Source organism: Gorilla gorilla, chromosome X, assembly GCF_029281585.2.
Source record: "Gorilla gorilla gorilla isolate KB3781 chromosome X, NHGRI_mGorGor1-v2.1_pri, whole genome shotgun sequence".
In the NCBI taxonomy this organism is placed as follows: Eukaryota; Metazoa; Chordata; class Mammalia; order Primates; family Hominidae; genus Gorilla; species Gorilla gorilla.
Genome location: NC_073247.2, coordinates 92012065 through 92034367, shown reverse-complemented (window position 1 = coordinate 92034367; position 22303 = coordinate 92012065). Strand labels below are relative to the sequence as shown.

Below are 22303 nucleotides of genomic sequence, written 5' to 3'. Positions count from 1 at the left end.
TGTAAGTATTCTGAGCACATTTGAAGGCTAGGCTAAGCTACAATGTTCAGTAGGTTAGGTGCTAAATGGATTTTCAACTTAGGATATTTTTAACTTACAGTGGGCTTATCCAAACATAACCTCATTGTAAGTTGAGGAACATCTGTTTATATTTAATATGAGCTTTTTTTTTCTTTTAATTTTCAAACAACCCTCCTTTTTAAAATGAAGATACAATCTCATGGAACAAGGACCATAAGCTCTTAATCTAACCTTTTATTTGAATAATTTTAAAAAATTATGTAATTTTAATCTTTATCTCCCTAAAAACCACAAGAAATAAAACACAGTTACCTACCACTAGGCTTAAGAAATAAAATATTACCAACTCACCTTCCTTCTCCCACCAAAGGTACCACTATCTAAACATTGATGTTTATGATTTCCATGTGTTTATGTTTTACCACATGTACATTCCTAAGATATAGCTATATATTAGATGTTTCCAAATTTTATGTGTGGAATTATATTGCTATTTTCTTTTTTAATCAAAATGATATTTGGGATTCATTCATGATATTCATTTTCACTTCTATATAGTTTTTCATTGTAGAAATATACTACAATTTATCCATTCTTTTTGTAACATGAAGAGAATTCGCATATCAATTAGTAAATTATTGAATAATGGTTAGATAGTAGATTTGTCTGGTATCTCTTATTTCAGATTTGCTTTATGGCCCAATACATGATGAGTTTTCTTATACTTGAGGAAGATGTGTATTCTCAAATTATTGGGGCATAACTAGCCATAATTTTCTGTATAATTATTAAAGTCTGCTTCTTAATAGAGTCTTTCATACTTCTATCTCCTTATGTAGTTTTATTAGATAACTGAAAAGGTTTTATTAGTATCTCCCAAGACTTGTTAATTTCTGTCGGTTTAAAATATGCATACACAAAGACACTTTGAAGCTATGCTAGGAGTACATGGAAATCTATAATTATTTCATCAATTAATGAGTGTACTTTTTATCATTTTATAGTGACCCCTCTTAAAAAATTATAATACTGCTTTATGTAGTCTGTTTTAATTGATACTAATAAAGATGTAGCTGCTTATTTTAGGACAGTATTTGTCTGGGCATAACTTTTTCTGTCTTTTTACCTCTAGCCTTTCTATGCCTTCATGTCTTAAAGTCCTGTTTAAAGCACATCGTTGTGATTTGTTTTAATATTTTCTTAGTCCATCCTGACATTTTGGGGATATTTCTGTCCTTTTATTGTGTAATTTCTGTGTGGCCTGTTTTCTTTGTGATTCACTTCTCTTTTGCTGCTTTTTGGATTTATTAAGTGATTCACTCCATTTTTTCCTTTATTGTTTTGGAAATTACACACTGCTTCTTCAGCAGTACCCTTGACATTTTAACATGGGTAGTTTATTTAATGTCAGTTTAATCAGAAATGTTTTCTTTTTTTTTTTTCAGTTAAAATCTTTTTTTTTAAATTTTTTTTTATTATACTTTAAGTTTTAGGGTACATGTGCAGAAATGTTTTCTTTCTGAATAATACAAAGATTTTAAAATATTGAACTTCAGTCACTCCATTGTCTGTATTGTATTTTCATGGTGTATGCTAGCTCTGCCTTCTTATTTCCAAAATTAAACGTTACGATTATCTTGTATAATCAGTATTTCTCTGGATTTACCCATGTGGTTACTAATCTCTATGCTCACTAAGCTTTTCATTATGTCAAACATAATTTTGTTTCCTATGAAATACAGTTGATATTCATTATCGTAAGATTCTCTATTTGCAAATTTTCCTGCCTTCTAAAATTGGTAACCTGAAAAATCAATAGTTGGGGCAATTTCATGGTTATTCCAGGACATAAACAGAGCAGTAAAAATTGATTTTGCCCAATGTGTGTGTTCCCAGCTGAAGCAGGACAAGGCAATTAATGCTCGTTCTTCTTTCTTCAGTTTGCATACTGTAAACAAGTGTCTTTTTTGCTTCCTACTTAGTGCCACATATTTTTGTATTTTTGTGCTTTTTGTTGGTAATTTTATTGTTTAAAATGGTCCTCAAGCATACTGCTGAAGTGCTTCCTAGTGTTCCTAAGGGCAATAAGGTTGTGATGTGTCTTATGGAGAAAATCCATGCGTTAGAGAAGCTTCTTTCAGGCATGAATCACAGTGCTGTTGCCTGTGAAGTCAATGTTAATGAATCAACAATATTTACTAAATTAGATGTGTTATAACAGAAACCCATATAACATAAGGTTTTATATATTATATATATAAATAAGGTGTTGTATATATAAAATAAGGTTTTATATATACATAAAATAAGGTTTTATATATACATAAAATAAGGTTTTATATATACATAAAATAAGGTTTTATATATACATAAAATAAGGTTTTATATATACATAAAATAAGGTTTTATATATACATAAAATAAGGTTTTATATATACATAAAATAAGGTTTTATATATAAAATAAGGTTTTATATATGAAATAAGGTTTTATATATGAAATAAGGTTTTATATATATATAAAATAAGGTTTTATATATATATAAAATAAGGTTTTATATATATAAAATAAGGTTTTATATATATAAAATAAGGTTTTATATATATATAAAATAAGGTTTTATATATATATAAAATACGGTTTTATATATATATATATAAAATACGGTTTTATATATATATATATAAAATACGGTTTTATATATATATATATATAATACGGTTTTATATATATATATATATAATACGGTTTTATATATATATATAAAATACGGTTTTATATATATATATATATAAAATAAGTTCTAGGGTACATGTGTACGTGCAGGTTTGTTACATATGTGTACATGTGCCATGTTTGTTTCCTGCACCCATTAATTCGTCATTTACATTAGATATTTCTCCTAATGCTATCCCTCCCCCATCCCCCGACCCCAAAACAGGCGCCAGTGTGTGATATTCCCCTCCCTGTGTCCAAGTGTTCTCACTGTTCAATTCCCACCTATGAGGGACACCATGTGGTGTTTGGTTTTCTGTCCTTGCGATAGTTTGCTAAGAATGATGGTTTCCAGCTTCATTCAAGTCCCTAAAAAGGACATGAACTCATCCTTTCTTATGGCTGCATAGTATTCCATGGTGTATATGTGCCACATTTTCTTAATCCAGTCTATCATTGACGGACATTTGGGTTGGTTCCTAGTCTTTGCTATTGTGAACAGTGCCGCAATAAACATACGTGTGCATGTGTCTTTATACTAGCATGATTTATAACCCTTTGGGTATATACCCAGTAATGGGATTGCTGGGTCAAATGGTATTTCTAGCTCTAAATCCTTGAGGAATTGCCACACTGTCTTCCACAGTGGTTGAACTAGTTTACACTCCCACTAACAGTGTAAAAGCATTCCTATTTCTCCCCATCCTCTCCAGCACCTGTTGTTTCCTGACTTTTTAATGATTGCCATTCTAACTGGTGTGAGATGGTATCTCATTGTGGTTTTGATTTGCATTTCTCTGATGGCCAGTGATGATGAGCATTTTTTCATGTGTTTTTTGGCTGCATAAATGTCTTCTTTTGAAAAGCGTCTGTTTATATTCTTTGCCCACTTTTTGATGGGGTTGTTTCGTTTTTTCTTTTAAATTTGTTTAAGTTCTTTGTAGATTATGGATGTTAGCCTTTTGTCAGATGGGTAGATGGCAAAAATTTTCTCCCATTCTGTAAGTTGTCCGTTCACTCTGATGGTAGTTTCTTTTGCTGTGCAGAAGCTCTTTAGTTTAATTAGATCCCATTTGTCAATTTTGGCTTTTGTTGCCATTGCTTTTGGTGTTTTAGTCATGAAGTCCTTGCCCATGCCTGTGTCCTGAATGGTATTGCTTAGGTTTTCTTCTAGGGCTTTTATGGTTTTAGGTCTAACATTGAAGTATTTAATCCATCTTGAATTAATTTGTATAAGGTGTAAGGAAGGGATCCAGTTTCAACTTTCTACGTATGGCTAGCCAGTTTTCCCAGCACCATTTATTAAATAGGGAATCCTTTCCCCATTTCTTGTTTTTGTCTGGTTTGTCAAAGATCAGATGGGTGTAGATGTGTGGTGTTATTTCTGAGGCCTCTGTTCTGTTCCATTGGTGTATATCTCTGTTTTGGTACCAGTACCATGCTGTTTTGGTTACTGTAGCCTTGCAGTATAGTTTGAAGTCAGGTAGCGTGATGCCTCCAGCTTTGTTCTTTTTGCTTAGGATTGACTTGGCAATGCGGGCTCTTTTTTGGTTCCATATGAACTTTAAAGTAGTTTTTTCCAATTCTTTGAAGAAAGTCATTGGTAGCTTGATGGGGATACCCTTGAATCTATAAATTACTTTGGGTGGTGTGGCCATTTTCACGATATTGATTATTCCTATCCATGAGCATGGAATATTCTTCCATTTGTTTGTGCCCTCTTTTATTTAGTGGAGCAGGGGTTTGTAGTTCTCCTTGAAGAGGTCCTTCACATCCCTTGTAAGCTGGATTCCTAGGTATTTTATTCTCTTTGTAGCAATTGTGAATGGGAATTCACTTATGATTTGGCTCTCTGTTTGTCTGTTATTGGTGTATAGGAATGCTTGTGATTTTTGTACATTTATTTTGTATCCTGAGACTATGCTGAAGTTGCTTATCAGCTTAAGGAGATTTTGGGCTGAGATGATAGGGTTTTCAAAATATACAATCATGTCATCTGCAAACAGGGACAATTTGACTTCCTCTTTTCCTAATTTAATACCCCTTATTTCTTTCTCTTGCCTGATTGCCCGGGCCATAACTTCCAACATTATGTTGAATAGGAGTGGTGAGAGAGGGCATCCTTGTCTTGTGCCAGTTTTCAAAGGGAATGCTTCCAGTTTTTGCCCATTCAGTATGATATTGGCTGTGGGTTTGTCATAAATAACTCTTATTATTTTGAGATACGTTCCATCTATACCTAGTTTATTGAGAGTTTTTAGCATGAAGGGCTTTTGAATTTTGTCGAAGGCCTTTTCTGCATCTATTGAGATAATCATGTGGTTTTTGTCTTTGATTCTGTTTATTTGATGGGTTATGTTTATTGATTTGCCTATGTTGAACCAGCCTTGCATCCCAGGGATGAAGCCAACTTGATCTTGGTGGATAAGCTTTTTTATATGCTGCTGGATTCGGTTTACCAGTATTTTATTGAGGATTTTTGCATCAATGTTCATCAGGGATATTGGTCTAAAATTCCCTTTTTTTGTTGTGTCTCTGCCAGGCTTTGGGATCAGGCTGATGCTGGCCTCATAAAATGAGTTAGGGAGGATTCCCTGTTTTTCTTGATTGGAGTAGTTTCAGAAGGAATGGTACCAGCTCCTCTTTGTACCTCTGGTAGAATGTGGCTGTGAATCCGTCTGGTCCTGGACTTTTTTTGGTTGGTAGGCTATTAGTTATTGCCTCAATTTCAGAGCCTGTTATTGGTGTTTTCAGGGATTCAGTGTCTTCCTGGTTTATTCTTGGTAGGGTGTATGTGTCCAGGAATTTATCGATTTCTTCTAGATTTTCTAATTTATCTGCATGGAGGTGTTTATAGTATTCTCTGATGGTAGTTTCTATTTCTGTGGGATCAGTGGTGATATCCCCTTTATCATTTTTTATTGCATCTATTTGATTCTTCTCTCTTTTTTCTTTATTAGTCTTGCTAGCGGTCTATCAATTTTGTTGATCTTTTCAACACACCAGCTCCTGGCTTCATTGATTTTTTGGAGGGCTTTTTGTTTCTCTGTCTCCTTCAGTTCTGCTCTGATTTCAGTTATTTCTTGTCTTCTGCTAGCTTTTGAATTTGTTTGCTCTTGCATCTCTAGTTCTTTTAATTGTGATGTTAGGGTGTTGATTTTAGATCTTTCCTGCTTTCTCTTTTGGGCATTTAGTGCTATAAATCTCCCTCTACACACTGCTTAAAATGTGTCCCAGAGATTCTGGTACATTGTGTCTTTGTTCTCATTGGTTTCAAAGAACACCTTTATTTCTGCCTTCATTTCGTTATTTACTCAGTAGTCATTCAGGAGCAGGTTGTTAGTTTCCATGTAGTTGTGTGTTTTTGAGTGAGTTTCTTTATCCTGAGTTCTAATTTGATTGCACTGTGGTGTGAGAGACAGTTTATTGTGATTTCTGTTCTTTTACATTTGCTGAGGAGTGCTTTTCTTCCAACTGTATGGTCAATTTTGGAATAAATGCGATATGGTGCTGAGAAGAATGTATATTCTGTTGATTTGTGGTGGAGAATTCTGTAGATGTCTATTAGGTCCACTTGGTTCAGAGCTGAGTTCAAGTCCTGGATATCCTTGTTAACCTTCTGTCTTGTTGATCTGTCTAATATTGACAGTGGGGTGTTAAACTCTCCCATTATTATTGTGTGGAAGTCTAAGTCCCTTTGTAGGTCTCTAAGGACTTGCTCTAGGAATCTGAGTGCTACTGTATTGGGTGCATATATATTTAGGATACTTAGCTCTTCTTGTTGAATTGATCCCTTTACCATTATGTAATGGCCTTGTCTCTTTTGATCTTTGTTAGTTTAAAGTCTGTTTTATCAGGGACTAGGATTGCAACCCCTGCTTTTTTTTTGCTTTCAATTTGCTTGGTATATCTTCCTCTATCCCATTATTTTGAGCCTATATATGTCTCTGCACATGAGATGGGTATCTTGAATACAGCACACTGATGGGTCTTGACTCTTTATCCAGTTTGCCAGTCTGTGTCTTTTAATTGGGGCATTTAGCCCATTTACATTTAAGGTTCATATTGTTATGTGTGAATTTGATCCTGTCATTATGATTGTTAGCTGGTTATTTTGCCTGTTAGTTGATGCAGTTTCTTCCTAGCATTGATGGACTTTACAATTTGGCATGTTTTTGCAGTGGCTGGTACCAGTTGTTCTTTTCCATGTTTAGTGTTTTCTTCAGGAGCTCTTTTTTTATATACTTTAAGTTCTAGGGTACATGTGCACAACGTGCAGGTTTGTTACATATGTATACATGTGCCATGTTGGTGTGCTGCACCCATTAACTCTCTGTTGTGGGGTGGGGGGAGGGGGGAGGGATAGCATTAGGAGCTCTTGTAAGACTGGCCTGGTGGTGACAAAATCTCTCAGCATTTGCTTGTCTGTAAAGGATTTTATTTCTCCTTCACTTATGAAGCTTAGTTTGGCAGGATACGAAATTCTGGGTTGAAAATTCTTTTCTTTAAGAATGTTGAGTGTTGACCCCCACTCTCTTCTGACTTGTAGACTTTCTGCTGAGAGATCTGCTGTTAGTCTGATGGGCTTCCCTTTGTGGGTATCCTGACCTTTCTCTCTGGCTGCCCTTAGCATTTTTTCCTTCATTTCAACCTTGCTGAATCTTGCAATTATGTGTCTTGGAGTTACTCATCTCGAGGAGTATCTTTGTGGTGTTCTTTGTATTTCCTGAATTTGAATGTTGGCCTGCCTTGCTAGATTGGGGAAGTTCTCCTGGATAATATCCTGATGGGTGTTTTCCAGCTTGGTTCCATTCTCCCCATCACTTTCAGGTACACCAATCAAATGTAGATTTGGTCTTTTCACATAGTCCAATATTTCTTGGAGGCTTTGTTCAAAAGAGTAAAAATTACTCTTTTTTCTCTAACCTTGTCTTCTTGCTTTATCTCATTAATTTTATCTTCAATCACTGATATCCTTTCTTCCTTGATTGAATTGGCTATTGAAGCTTGTGCATGCGTCATGTAGTTTTTGTGCCATGGTTTTCAGCTCAATCAGGTCATTTAAGGTCTTCTCTACACTGTTTATTCTAGTTAGCCATTAGTCTAATTTTTTCAAGGTTTTTAGCTTCCTTGCGATGGGTTTGAACATCCTCCTTTAGCTTGGAGAAGTTTGATATTGCCGACCTTCTGAAGCCTACTTCTGTCAGCTCATCAAAGTCATTCTCCGTCCAGCTTTGTTTCGTCACTGGCAAGGAGCTGCGATCCTTTGGAGGAGAAGAGGCGCTCTGGTTTTTAGAATTTTCAGCTTTTCTGCTCTGGTTTCTCCCCATGTTCGTGGTTTTATCTACCTTTGGTCTTTGATGATAGTGACCTACAGATGGGGTTTTGGTGTGGATGCCCTTTTTGTTGACATTGATGCTATTCCTTTCTGTTTGTTAGTTTTCCTTCTAACAGTCAGGACCCTCAGATGCAGGTCTGTTGGAGTTTTTTGGAGGTCCACTCCAGACACTGTTTGCCTGGTATCACTAGCGGAGGCTGCAGAACAGCAAATATTGTAGAACAGCAAATATTGCTGCCTGATCCTTCCTCTGGAAGCTTCGTCTCAGAGGGACACCCAGCTGTATAAGGTGTCAGTCGGCCCCTACCAGGATGTGTCTGGGAGGTGTCTCCCAGTTAGGCTACACAGGGGTCAGGGACCCACTTGAGGAGCCAGTCTGTCCGTTCTCAGAGCTCATACACCATACTGGGAGAGCCACTGCTCTCTTCAGAGCTGTCAGACAGGGACGCTTAAGTCTGCAGAAGTTTCTACTGCCTTTTGTTCAGCTATGCCCTGCCCTCAGAGGTGGAGTCTACAGAGGCAGGCAGGCCTTGTTGAGCCGTGGTGGGCTCCACCCAGTTTGAGCTTCCCGACTACTTTGTGTCCCTACTCAAGCCTCAGTAATGGCGGACGCCCGTCCCCCAGCCAAGCTGCTGCCTCACAGTTCGATCTCAGACTGCTGCATTAGCAGTGAGCAGGCTCTGTGGGTATGGGATTCGCTGAGCCAGGCATGGCATATAATCTCCTGGTGTGCTGTTTGCTAAGACCATTGGAAAAGTGCAGTATTAAGGTGGGAGTGTCCCAATTTTCCCGGTACAGTCTGTCACGGCTTCCCTTGGCTAGGAAAGGGAAATCCCCCAACCCCTTGTACTTCCTGGGTGAGGCGATGCCCCACCCTGCTTTGGCTCGCCCTCAGTGGGCTGCACCCACTCTCCAACCAGTCCCAGTGAGATGAACCAGGTACCTCAGTTGGAAATGCAGAAATCACCTGTCTTCTGCATCAATCACTCTGGGAGCTGCAGACTGGAGCTGTTACTATTTGGCCATCTTGGGATAAGGTTATATATTGATCAGTTGATGAAAATGTAACCACCGGGTCATAGGACCCTATTCCTGTATTTCCCCTAGAAGTAATGGTTCAGTATTTGCTAATTTGGTATTCTCAGCAACTTAATTAGACCATGACTACCTTGGACAACATGAATCAATTGTACTTTCTTTGAAAATTAGTGTTTTGTTTGAAAATTCTTTGGAGTCTAATTTTAGATCTTTTGTAAATTATCTGAACTTTCACTATGGCTCTTTTAAAGTTGTTATAGTCTTCGGTAGTCAGAGGCTTACTGTAATATATCTAGTGTAAATTTATTTTTATTCTGCTTGGCATTTTTTATGCTTCCTGAATTAAAATATTAAAGGTTACTTTCATCAGTTATGCGAAGAGTCTCATGCATCATCTCCTTGAATATAACCTTTACATATTTTGTATTACAGTTTGTATTACAATCTGTTTGTATGCAATCTGTATTACAGTCTATTTTTCTCCTCAACTTTATTTAATTTTTAGTTTTATACATCTATTCATTGAAACCTAAGGGAATCCTAAAATTCCTGGGTTGAAGATGTTCCTCCAACTTGGAAGTACTTTAATATTTCAGGATGGGGTTTCCCAGACCCTTCCAGGAGGACACATTTGAAACCCAACTCCACATGATGACATTGCTGTGGCTATAAATTTGTAGGGGAGCCTTTGTTTCACCCGCAGCTTCCACCTAAGGCCCGTAGAAAGTTAATCATATCATCTTATAATCCCTTGCTGGCTGATAAGATATTTTTCTACCTACCCTTGTGCTAATGTTGTAACCTTCAAGGGTTCTGCCATTATTCAAAAAGTTCAGTTCCAACACTGTGGGAGTTTCAGGAGCTTCAGTGCTTGCTTACTAATAGTTCCTTCTTCCTGTTTTGTTCTTTCCCAGCGGATTTTCCTTCTTTTGGACTTCTATTATAGTTTATTCAGTATTTCAGAGTGTTTTTCTAACTCTTTAGGCCTCCATATTTCTAGAAGTAACTCAAGTCTTTTGGGGGAAAAAGCATTATGGAACAGAATGCACGGTTGTGAAAGATCTATTTTTTGGCCAGTATTTTATACTGTAATCCTAATTATTAAATAAGAGTAAGTTATAAGACGTATTCAGTAGTCAGTCCTCAGTATTTGAAGTTTACAGTAAATTTCAGGTTTAATCATAGCTGAAACCATTCTTTAAAAAACATAAAAGAATATGTTAACTATATTAACTCATCAAAAATAATTGGTATTGTAAGAATTAAAGAAAGAGGAAACATGAACGTTTCTTTCGAAAGGGGGTGAAGATTGGCAATTAACCAAGAGACTTTCCCCCCACCTCCCTCTGTGCCTTAGCTATCTTATCTGTGTTTTACTGTCTGCTCTTTCTGGCTGCTTGTAGTTAGAAGAGAAGTGATTTCCTTGAAATGCATGAGGCTAGAATGGGAGCTGGAACTGAAAGTGGCAGTGTTTGTCTGAGATGATGGTGCTCCTGCTCTGTCATTCCAGGCCCTATAGTTATAAAAGGATGAGGAGCGATGTGTTCTTTCTGGTTACTTCCTGCTGATGGGGGTGTGGAGAGTTTCTTGGTCTCAGATTGCATGCAGGAGCAACACTGTGTGTAGATGTTTTGAGGCAGTTGTCTGCGAAATGGCCATGATTCTGTCAGTTAAAAAAAAAAACAAAAAAGGTTAATTAGGCAGGGTTAAAACATTAGTTGTAGGCTTTTCAGCAGTGTTTCTTATTAGGCACGATTGGTTGAGTTAGAAGCAACATTTCTTTCCCAATGAGAGGCAGAGGCATGTGTTTGGAAAGACCCATGTGTTATTTTTTGTTAGTAACTGTTACTCCTTCTATGAGGATAAGAATTAACCAAAATGCTATGGTAATTGAGATTCTGTGTCCGATATTCTACTCTGATAGTGCTACAGTATGTAGTTCTACTACAAATAGTAGAGTGAGTAAAGCAGTTCCCACAAGGGTGGCTTACTAAATTTCCATTAAAAAGGTTTTAATATTTGGATTAAAAGGAGAGGTAGAAGTGACAAAAGTATTTGGTGAGGCAGGGTTGAGATTGAGTAAGATGAGTAATTTTTACTTAGTTATCTTTTATGATTTTCAGTATAAGATTTCTTATTTTTTTTACATTGATATTTAGGGTATTTTTCTGGGCTGTTAAGGGTTGCTTTCTCAGCTCTTTAGGCTTTGACTTGAGTGTGATGTATCCAAGAGGTTGATTTCTGTAACGGATATAATTTAAACTGTAGAAAATAATAAAAACAAAAACATTAGGCAATACTTGAATTTAACAACAGGTGTGCTATAGTTTTTGAAACACAATTTTGTCTTCAGTTTCACATTTTTATTAAAATACAAATCTTTATTATACTTGGCTTAATTATTTGTATACAGTGCAGCAAGAATAATTACTTGCTACATAGGCCTTTTAAATAGTCTTTGATGGAACTTTGTTACATAGAAGGTATTTGAGATAAGACTTTTAAAAGCCAAGCCCAGCGATGGATTTTTACCATTAAATACCTATGAGTTGGTTGAATTCCTCTCCTCTTGAGGTTTTAAGATAACTTGGGGTTCCTGGTCTGTCAGAAATTGATAGTCTTTACTTACCACAGGTCAGAAACTTTGTACAGGGACTGTGTACACAAAGCATGAGGCCAGTTTTCCAAGGGTTTTATTGGCTCCATAAGTCAAGTTTAATTCCTTAAAGGAGAGCACACCATTCCAGTCAAAGCCTTGGTAAAATAACCAGTTTTTCCAACTGTGTTCTGTTACAAAAGAAAATAGATTCCCACCCCTGCCTTTTTTTTTTTAGACAGAGTCTTGCTCTGTTGCCAGGCTGGAGTGCAGTGGTGAGATCTTGGCTCAGGGCAACCTTGGCGTCCCGAGCTCAAGTGACTTCCCTGCCTCAGCCTCCTGAGCAGCTGGGACTACAGGCGTGCACCACCACGCTTGGCTAATTTTTTGTATTTTGGTAGAGACAGGGTTTCACTATGTTGGCTAGGATGGTCTCGATCTCCTGACCTCGTGATCTGCCGGCCTTGGCCTCCCAAAGTGCTGGGATTACAGGTGTGAGCCACTGCGCCCAGCCACAAAAGAAAATAGATTTTTATTGCACTGATGCAAACAACAATACTGTTGTAGTTTAAGAATACTTGTAACTAGTTTTCAAATTCTAGAGGAACTAGCAGAGAGAAACAAACACACTTTAAATTCTGTTTAAAGGAGTATACTTTACTTAGTTGTAAAAGGCTGTAGCTAGCTTAAGACAAGTTTTCTTGACTCTGAAAAATAAACTAAAAATTAGCAGTGTTCTAAGCAAAAGGTAAAAACTTGTTTTTGTTTTTTACTAGTTTAGTCCATTTTATTAACTTTTGTTTTGCTTAAGATTTGTAAACATTTTAGCTTTTCATGAGTTCTGTATTTTTTTTGTTGTGAGAAGCCCACATTTGAGAGCACTTCTTCCACCACTTTGTTAAAAACCATCTTAGAAGACAATTAAAACAAAATAACAATTGTCTATAGATAACAAAATGTCCAGATTGGATACAGTTAGAAACACAACTGACAAAGAAATTTGGTCATTTTTGTGGTTTACAATAACCCAACATAACAACCTTAATTGTGATTAATAGCACATATTTAGACACTAGAACCTTAGACATTCCATACAGTTTTGGAACATATGTTAATATTATTCCCTAAAATATAACCTATTAGACATTATTTTGGCAATTTTATGTACCTAAACATGTTAAATAATCCTGTTTACCTTTTTTTCCAGATGCTGCAGGGGTTAGGAAAGACAATTTTGAGACTAAAATTTGATTTTGAGAAGCCTGTAAAATATGTTTAAAATTTAAAATGCTTGATATTAAAATATAATTTTAGATTACCATAAGTTTTCTGTTTGTTTGTTTGGTTTTGCTTTGCCAAAATGATGAGTTAAAAATTTGGAAAAGCAAAAACCATTTATTAGCCTTTTGTATTACATGAAAATTCTGTTTAAGAGAGAAAGTTAAATTTTATCCTTGCATTAGTTTGCTATTAATGTTAACCCTAATTTTAATGAAACCTTCTAGACAATTTTATTTAATTTTAACCAGTTTGTCCATGAAGTGAGATTTTTACATACCCGTTATAACCCTTGACAAGTTTTGCTAAAGAGTAGATTAGCATTTTAAGAAAATCTTGTGGTGCTTTTAGTGTTTAATTTACAGAAAAAACCATATAATACCCCTTTGAGTTTAGTTAATATGTTTACACACAGAGATTTCTTTGCAGGATTAATTTTTACAATGTTTTTACGATCTGCTAAACCATCCATTTTATTTAATTTTAAGACAAGTTTTTATTCTTAAGCAAAATGTACATTTTTATGCCTTCCTATAATTTTTAACTAAAAACACTTTTTACTGTTTTTATACACCTTGCATGCAAATCCATGTTCAGTAGTTTTAATTACATCTTATAATGGTAACTTTTAGCAATTTTCAACTTTAATGTAAAACCTGTTTTTTTTTTTAAATTATGTGCTAGATGCAGATGAAGTTTGACTTCTTCCAGCATAGTTAGGGGCATAGTTACTTCCATCTTCCATAGGTTTCTGGCCTTACCAATTGTGAAGCAGGCAAGTTGACAGTTTTTAAAGACTAAAGAAGCAGTTTACAACCTTAAAACATTTAGCAAACCTAGTATTTGACCTGCATAATGTAGACCACATTTTTACACCTTAAGAACATTGGTATTTTACCAATAATTCCTAAGACTGTTTTTATTTTTAAGTATTAAAATTACATGAACTGAAAGGTACCACAGCTTTTACTTTTTGCTTAAAAATATTTGATTTAGCCGCTTATTTTTCTTAGCCCAATCAATTAATTAGAGCTCTTTTTAATAGACATTGCACACATAACACATATATAGCCACACAGACAACCAGAAGAAGATCAAGTAGTTAGAAGGTTTACATTTGCTAATTTCCTAATTGGATTATTGGCCTCCGGGTGTGGCCCTTTAAGAACAGGGCTAGGAAAACAATTTTCAGGGCCTAATAGACAAGCATAGCTGGAAGACAAAGACAGATTTTGAGACGTACTTATTCACCTCTAATTCCAGGGGTTCCATAAGGAAAACGGATTTTTCCCAAAATGGAATTTGTGGTGCCTTTTCTGTCTTCCCAAGGAGTCCCAGACCACCAGAAGTTATTCTAGGGTCTTTTATGCATTCACCAAGACTGGAAAGACAGAGTGGAGAAAAGTAATTTCAACTGGAAAAAAAAAAAACCTTTTTCAGGAAAACAAGATTTACGAAGAGAAAAACATAAAGGCCTTTTAAATACACTTATAGCTTGGATATCCATTTTAATTAAGCTGAGCACTCTTTTTTATTAAGGGTGAGGGTAGATGTTAGAATTATAAGAATGTTATGACAACTTATATTAAAGGATTGGGTTATATGCAGGAATTCCCTGCAATAATGAGAGGGATTTTTAGAGAAAGATCCCAGAAGCTGTTCAATCTGCCACAAATCAGAAATGGAGAAGGGGACGTGAACCCGAGCAATACCTTTAACCATAGACACTTACCGTAGGGGGAGAATGGCAGAGGAGGTTTGACTGGTTGGAGTAGTTTTTGAAGGGGTGGAGAAGAGGAGGGGCGGAGTTTAAGGTAGAAGAAAGCCTAAATATGGGGAACCTTTTGTCATTTGCTGTTTCTGATGATAAAGTTGTTAAGGTGCCTGAGAATTTGAAAGTTAAAGGTGCCGTTTTTGAGCCATCAGCTGTTATTATCTAGTCTCTATTGGGGCCAAGTCATGTTGCAGTATAAAATTAAATGTTTTGGATTTAGGGTCCCCTGTAAGCCAAGTTTGGTGAGGTTGCAAAGACAACAGCCCTGTGGGGAGGGCATAGGAATGTGGATTGTTTGGCACCTATGTGGACTGGTAAGAGGAAACCAAGGGTGTCTGTTTTGTTCTAGGTATCCCCAGACAAAAGACAGAGACTCGGAATTCTGTTTCCGAAAGAGGATGGTTAAGTTGAGAAGGAAGTGGGCATCCCCAAGATTTCCTCTAGCTTAGTCCCGTTAGTCCTCCGAGGACCTGGATGGCAGGCCGGACTTTCTCCAGTACCAAGAGAAAGCTAGGAGAAGGCAGATCTTACCAGTCGGCTGGATTAGTGTCTGATGTTGGATGTTCTGGTTGGAATCGGCAAAGGGCCTCCCAGACTGGAGCCACACGAGGAAGAGAGAGAGAGAGAGAGAGAGAGAGAGAGAAAGAAGAGGGAAAAAGAGGGAGCAAGGGTTAGGGAGTGAAATACCCATTGTGTGAGGTCAGAGGTGGATTCCTGAGACCTGAGGGTTTTGAGAGTCCACTGGGGAGTAGCCCTGGCCTGAGCCTTGCAGTTCCCTTCAGATTAGTTGTCCTCCTCACACAAATCGCTTGAAAAGTGAAGTAAGAGTAGAGGTGGGGTGGGCGGCCAGAGACCCTCAGGATCCAGGAGTTAATTCAGGATGAGCTGCCATTACCCACTGCTTCCTGGGTTGCAAGAGAGCCTCTGCCCCCAACACCCATCCCGGGTTTCAGCACCAAATGTAAGAATTTTAAAGAAAGAGGAAAGAAACATGAAAGGTGGCTTGACAGTCAAGGACAGGTTTATTTTAGAGAAAACAAACCTGAGAGGGGCTTCTGGCTGAATTAGGTTAAACTTAAACTCTTACAGATTAAGAGTTTTTTAAGGATTTAGGGTGGGAGAGTTTGTCAGAGGCTTGGACTCCTTCTTGTCTCTTTGTTGTGCTTATCTGGGAGAGAGAGTTTTGTGTCTGTTCCTACACGTCTTTCTGCAACTGCAGGCATACCCCACTGAGTCTGCTTTTAGCTTCCCTATCTTAGTGTACCTGAAGGGAAAGAAATGTGCTTACTAAGGCCCACTGTTTTACTGGGGCCCATTGTATGAGGGTGAAGTTTCGCAGTTACCAAGAGATTTTCCCTCCACCTCCCACTGTTCCCGAGCTCTCTTATCTGTGTTTTACTGTCTACTCTTTCTGGCTGCTTGTAGTTAGAAGTGATTTCCTTGAAATGCATGAGTCTAGAAAGGGAGCTGGAACTTAAAGTGGCAGTGTTTGTCTGAGATGACGGTGCTCCTGCTCTGTCAGTATCATAATTCAACTTTTAACTTTAGTGACTTTTTCTACAGAGACAGCAATTATATTGGGGAAATAATTTAGAAAATGAAGACAAAGAAAGGAAAATATTTTTCATATATATAGTGATTTTGATTTTCATCAGAGTTGGATTTTCCCTCCCCCACCCCAAGTGACTTTTGGCAATGTCTGGAGATGTTATTGGTTGTTACAACTGAGAGGAGGGGGTGCTTCTGACATCTACTGGATAAAGGCCAGGGATGCTGCTGAATTTCCTAGAATTTATAGGACAGCCTCACAAAGAATTATCTGGCCCCAAATTGAGAAACCTTGGCAAACCGTGTGTGTGTGTTTGTGTGTGTGTACATATACATATTTGTGTGTGTATATATAAGGGCATATAACTTAGTCACCAAGCTGAAATTGTTAAATCTTACAAATTTCAGGTATATTTTATATTAAAATTACACATAAATGTATACATATGCACTTATTTACAATTCTAGGTATATCTAGAATTTATAGCCTGGAAACTACTCAGGGCAGCACATTTATTCCTGTCATTATCCATAAATAAGGCATTGAATTAAAGCCACGAAACCAGTGAGAAATGAACAAGATAGCTTTAGTTTTGGTAAATTAAAGAAACCATTCTTGTTTTCTAATAGTGATATTATCAATCCAAAAGTCAGCCCTTTAAATCATATCGTGTGTGCACTTTTCAAAAAAAAAATAGATAAAAAGGAACCTTCCATCGTTTTTGTAAATGTCCTAAAGAAACACAGAAACAAGGTTTTAAAAAGTATATTTTACCTTTTTTCAGAGGTCATTTACCTTTTTTCAGAGGTCGTAAAATACATAGAGTCTTTAGGCATTGAATTAGAGCCATGAAGCAACTGAGAGATAAAGAAGATAGCTTAATTTATTATTTAGTTTTGGTAGATTAAGCAAGCCATTCTTGTTTTCTAATAATGATACAATCAATCCAAAAGCCAGCCTTTAAAACTGTACCTTAGTGATCTAGTCATTACATAATCTGGTTGGTTTTTAAATAATTCACAGCACTTTGTCATATATATGTGCATATACTTCATATTTATTTTTGTTTGTGACATGAAAATGAAAGATTTATGATATTCAATGTGGTTTTATTTATGGGAGTGCTTTTATTCCTAGTTTTTTAATGATTTTTTTCTTTTTTAATTAAAAAGTTTTAAAATAATTTTAGATTTAAAGAAAAGTTGTAAAAATAGTACAGCAAGTCCTTGTATACCTTCTACCAAGCTTTTGCTAATGTTAATGTCTTACAGAACCATAGTATAATTATCAACATAAGGAAATCAACATCACTACAAGATAAATAACTAAACCACAGATCTTATTTGGATTTACCAGTATTTCCATTAACATCCTCTTTCTGTTCCAGGATCCTACGTTGCATTTAGTCACCATATCTCCTTAGTCTCCTCCAGTCTGTGACTGCTTATTCAGTCTTTCCTTGCTTTTCATGAATTTGACACTTGAAAAGTATGCTAGTCTGTTATATCAAATGTCTCTCAGTTCAGGATTGTCCCATGTTTTCTCTTGAGTAGATTAAGGTTATGTTTTCGGCAACCATGCCATAGAAACGATGCTATACCCCTCTCAGTTTATCATTTCAGAAGATAAATTATACTGAAATGTTTTATCACTGGTGATGTTAACCTTGGTTAAGTGGTATCTGCCCGGTTTCTCCACAGTAATTTCTCCCCTTATAATCAATGATTTCTATTAATTTGATATTTTTTAACAGAAAACAAGTGTAGAATAAAGAAATTGTTCCAGTTCCTCAAAAGCATTGTGACTAGTTGGTTAATATTAATCTTATCTCATATGTTTTATAATTTTAATATGTTGTTTGCAGGTAGTTATGTTGGGGAAATAACTTTTTCAATAGCCTTATCCTTAATGGCTCTTTTCAGAACCATTATTTTACTTGAAGTTTGCTGCAAAAGAACTTAATAGGAATGCCAAGAAATGTGATAAAGAAGAAAAGGCTGAAAAGGCCAAGATTAAAAGGTAAGTCACTTTTAATATATTTACTTTTTTAACTCATGAAATGAGCATAATTAATCATGGAACAATGATTAATTATACATAGTTTATTTCATGTGAAGAAAGATTAATATCTTTAGCATTCTAAGCCAAGAATCCATTTAAATAAATTCCTTATTATCCTACATAGTTAATAATGGATTTTTTTATTACTATGTTTAATTGCATATACTATTTGTATGTGCAATTATGGCCCACAAGGCTAAGTTGCAACTATGCTATGTTACATACATCTAAAGACTATCCTTTGATTTATAGCTAAAACCACTTACTATGAAGTATAAAGCCTATATCTAAGAATAATATCAAACATTTTTTACTAATTTTTAAATTTTTACAGGTTCTAAAGTTTTATATCTAAACATTGCATTAATGTTTACTGTGATTTGTGTATTTGCTAGGAGGATTCACAGAACTCAGTGTATAGTTGTACTTATGTCTATGATTTATTAGAGTAAAAGGATATAAAGCAGGATCAACAAAGGGAAAGTGTGTATAGGGTGAAGTCTGGAGGATCCAGGTCCAAGCTGGCAAGATTCCTTTCCCAGTGAAGTCACATGGAACAAGCTTATTTCCTCCAGCTACTTATCATGATACATGTGAAATGTCTACCAGGGAAGTTCCCCTGGGCTTAAGAGTTCCCAGTTTTTAATCAGTAGTCAGTCATGGGCACATTCTGCCTGGCACATACCAAAATTCCAGATCCCCAGAAGGAAATCAGGTGTTTGGCATAAATCACCATTGTTTGTACAAACAGTTTAGGTACAGTGAGCCACTCTTACCAATTCTGGGAATCTTCCATAAATCCAAGTTCCTAGATGCCAGCCAAGTGTCAAACATCAAGTAGGCCTACCTGAGGATAGTAGTATAAGGTATGCTATGCTAATTCTTTTCTGTGTGTATTTATAGATCTATTTTAGTTTAGTTATTACTTTAGATATTCAGATATATAATAGTGTATATCTAATCCTTAAAATGAGTCAATTGAGTCACTTAGGGTATTTTGTCTATACTCTTAGTTGAGAACACTTTATGAGAGGAAAACTAGAAAAGGATATGGAAGTCTTTAGGCTGAGTCTGCAGAAAAAGTAAACTTAAAGTTGATGTATTAGGTTTATCCCTTTCTAAAAACATGGGCCAAATATTGCAAAGAAAGAAACCCCAAAAAGGTTTCTGGTCTAATATTTTTGTATACTGAGGAGTTTAGAAATTATTAAGAAATGTATCAAATCTCAGACAAGCACAGCAGTATTAAAACATGCAATTTACTCCACCATATGCAATCCTAATTAATTTTCTATTTTGTGGTTGACTGACAAGGAGTAGTGGTTCCTTAGCATGTGTCTAGTGCATTGCAATTCTACTCTTGCAACATTTCTTTGCAGTTTACTTTGCTTTTTCCTCTAGTTTTTCAGTCCTCATCCTCCTTTAACTGTTAATTTTTCCAAACTTCCCAACACATGGCCTACAACAATCATTTTTTATTAAAACATATTAAAGTTACTTTTCATTGAAATGTACTCGCAAAGGGTTTGATTTCAAAATGTGTAAATCCATATAACAACATATGTTTGATGTGGATCGAATATAGAAGTTCATAAAAATAAAACCATATACATACTAGAAGAGAAAATGAGGGGTGAGTTTTTTTACAGTCTTGGAGGAAGGGCTGCAAAACACAAAACCCAGAAGCCAAAAAAGAAAGACTGATAAATTTGACCCTGTTGAAAAAAAATTCCATGTATCTAAAAATGTAATTAAAAGAAAAATACCTGGGAATGAATATTTGTAGAGCTATTAAAGCTTATCTGTTTAATATGTAAAGAGCTCTTAAACCAATTAATAAGAAAATGGCTAACAATTTATTAAAAATTAGGCAAAGCATATAAAATAAAATGTCTTTTAAACGCAAAAGAGCTTACCCTTACTCAGTCTTTAAATGCATTATTTTTAAAATATAAATTAAGATACAGAGGTGAAGCAAGATAGTGGAATAGAAAGCTCCACCAATTGTCCTTACCCCCCAACCCCAACAAGGACACCAGTTAACAACTAACATTACGCAGAAAAAATTACCTTCATAGAACCGAAAATGAGGTGAACACTCACAATACCTGTTTTTAACTTCATATTGCTGAAAGAGGCACCGAAGAGATAGAAAAAGCAGTTCTGAATCTATGACACCACCCCTTCCCCACCCCTGGCAGCTGCAGCCTGCTTGCAGAGAGCATCTCTGGGCACTGGGCGAGGGAGAGGACAGTAGTTATAAGGCATTGAACTCAGTGCTGTTCTGTTAAAGCAGAAAGGAATTCCAGACCAAACTTAGCTGTTGCCCACCCACACAGGGAACATTTAAACCATCCCTAGCCAGAGGGAAATGACCAATCCCAGGGGTCTGAACTTGAGTGCCTGCAAATCTCACCACTTAGGGTCAAAGTGCCCCTGGTTTCTAGGTAAACTTTAAAGGCAATCTTGGCCATAAGAACTGTAATTCGGCCAGGCGCGGTGGCTCACGCCTGTAATCCGAGCATTTTGGGAGGCTGAGGCGGGTGGATCACGAGGTCAGGAGTTAAAGACCAGCCTGGCCAAGAAGGTGAAACCCTGTCTCTACTAAAAATACAAAAAATTAGCCGGGTGTGGTGGCAGGCGCCTGTAATCCCAGCTACTCGGGAGGCTGAGGCAGGAGAATCACTTGAATTCGGAGGGCAGAGGTTGCAGTGAGCCGAGATCGCACCACTGCACTCCAGCCTGGGCGACAGAGTGAGACTCTGTCTCAAAAAACAAACAAAACAAAACAAAACAAAACAAAGAACTGCAACTCTTAGGTGAGTCCTATGGCGGAAGTAGGCCCAGAGACAGTAGACTGTGGGGACACACGACACACTGAAACACCACCTGGGGCAGTCAAGGGAGTGTTGGCATCACCCTTCCCTTAATCGCAGGCTGCACAGCTGGTGGCTCCAAAAGAAACCCATTTTGCTTGAGGAGAAGAAGTGGAAGAGTAGGGCAGACTTTGTCTTGCATCTTGGATGCCAGCTAAGCCACCACAGGATAGGGCACTGGTCAGAGTCATGAAACCCCTGTTCCAGGCCCTAGCTCCCAGACAGCATTTCTAGACACACTCTAGATCAGGAGGGAACTCACTGTCTGGAAGGGAAGGACCCAGTCCTGCCAGCATTCATCACCTGCCAACTGAAGAGTCCTTGAGCCTTGAATAACCAGCAGCGATACCCAGGTACTACATTGAGGGCTTGTTGAGCCTCTGAGACTTGCTGGCTTCAGGTACCAATACTGCCATGGGGGTTAGAGCACCAAATGGGCTCTTGGGGTCCCCTGTGTCAGGACTTGACTCTTGGACTGCATTTCTGAACCTGCCCTGGGCCATAGAGGAGGTCACTACCCTGAAGGGTGAGTCCCAGGCCAGGCAGTATTCATCACAAGCTGACTTAGGAGACCTCAAACCTTAAACAAACATCAATGGTAGCCTGGCAGTACTCCTGCTGGCTAGCTGTGGCTCTGACTATGGGGTGAGGCTCCTCTGTCTTTGGAAAGGGGAAGGAAGACTGGGAAGGACTGTGTCTTGTAGTTTGAGTGCCAGCTCAGCAACATTACAGTAGAATACCGAGTAGACTTCTAAGGTTTTTGACTGAAGTTCCTGACTCCTGGACAGCACTTTTGAACTCACATGGGGCCTGGGGGACCTTGCTGCACTGAAGGGAAGGATATAGGCCTGGCTGGCTTTTCCAACTGCTGATTGTAGAGCTCCAGGGCCTTGAACAAACATAAACAGTAGCCAGGGAGTGGTTATAGCAGGACTTGGGTGACAACCAGGGCTGTGCTGGCATCAGGTCTTGCCCCATGCAGTCATACTGGTAGTATGACACAGAGTTGCTTGTGTCACTCTACCCCCAGCTGTAGGTGACTCAGAACAGAGAGAGA

At 37.2% G+C, this 22303-nt stretch overlaps 1 pseudogene; it reads left to right on the top strand.

The window, feature by feature from the left end:
• Positions 1 to 22303, top strand: part of LOC101124626 (charged multivesicular body protein 1B2-like) — a 63098-nt pseudogene that overhangs the window by 7057 nt on the left and 33738 nt on the right.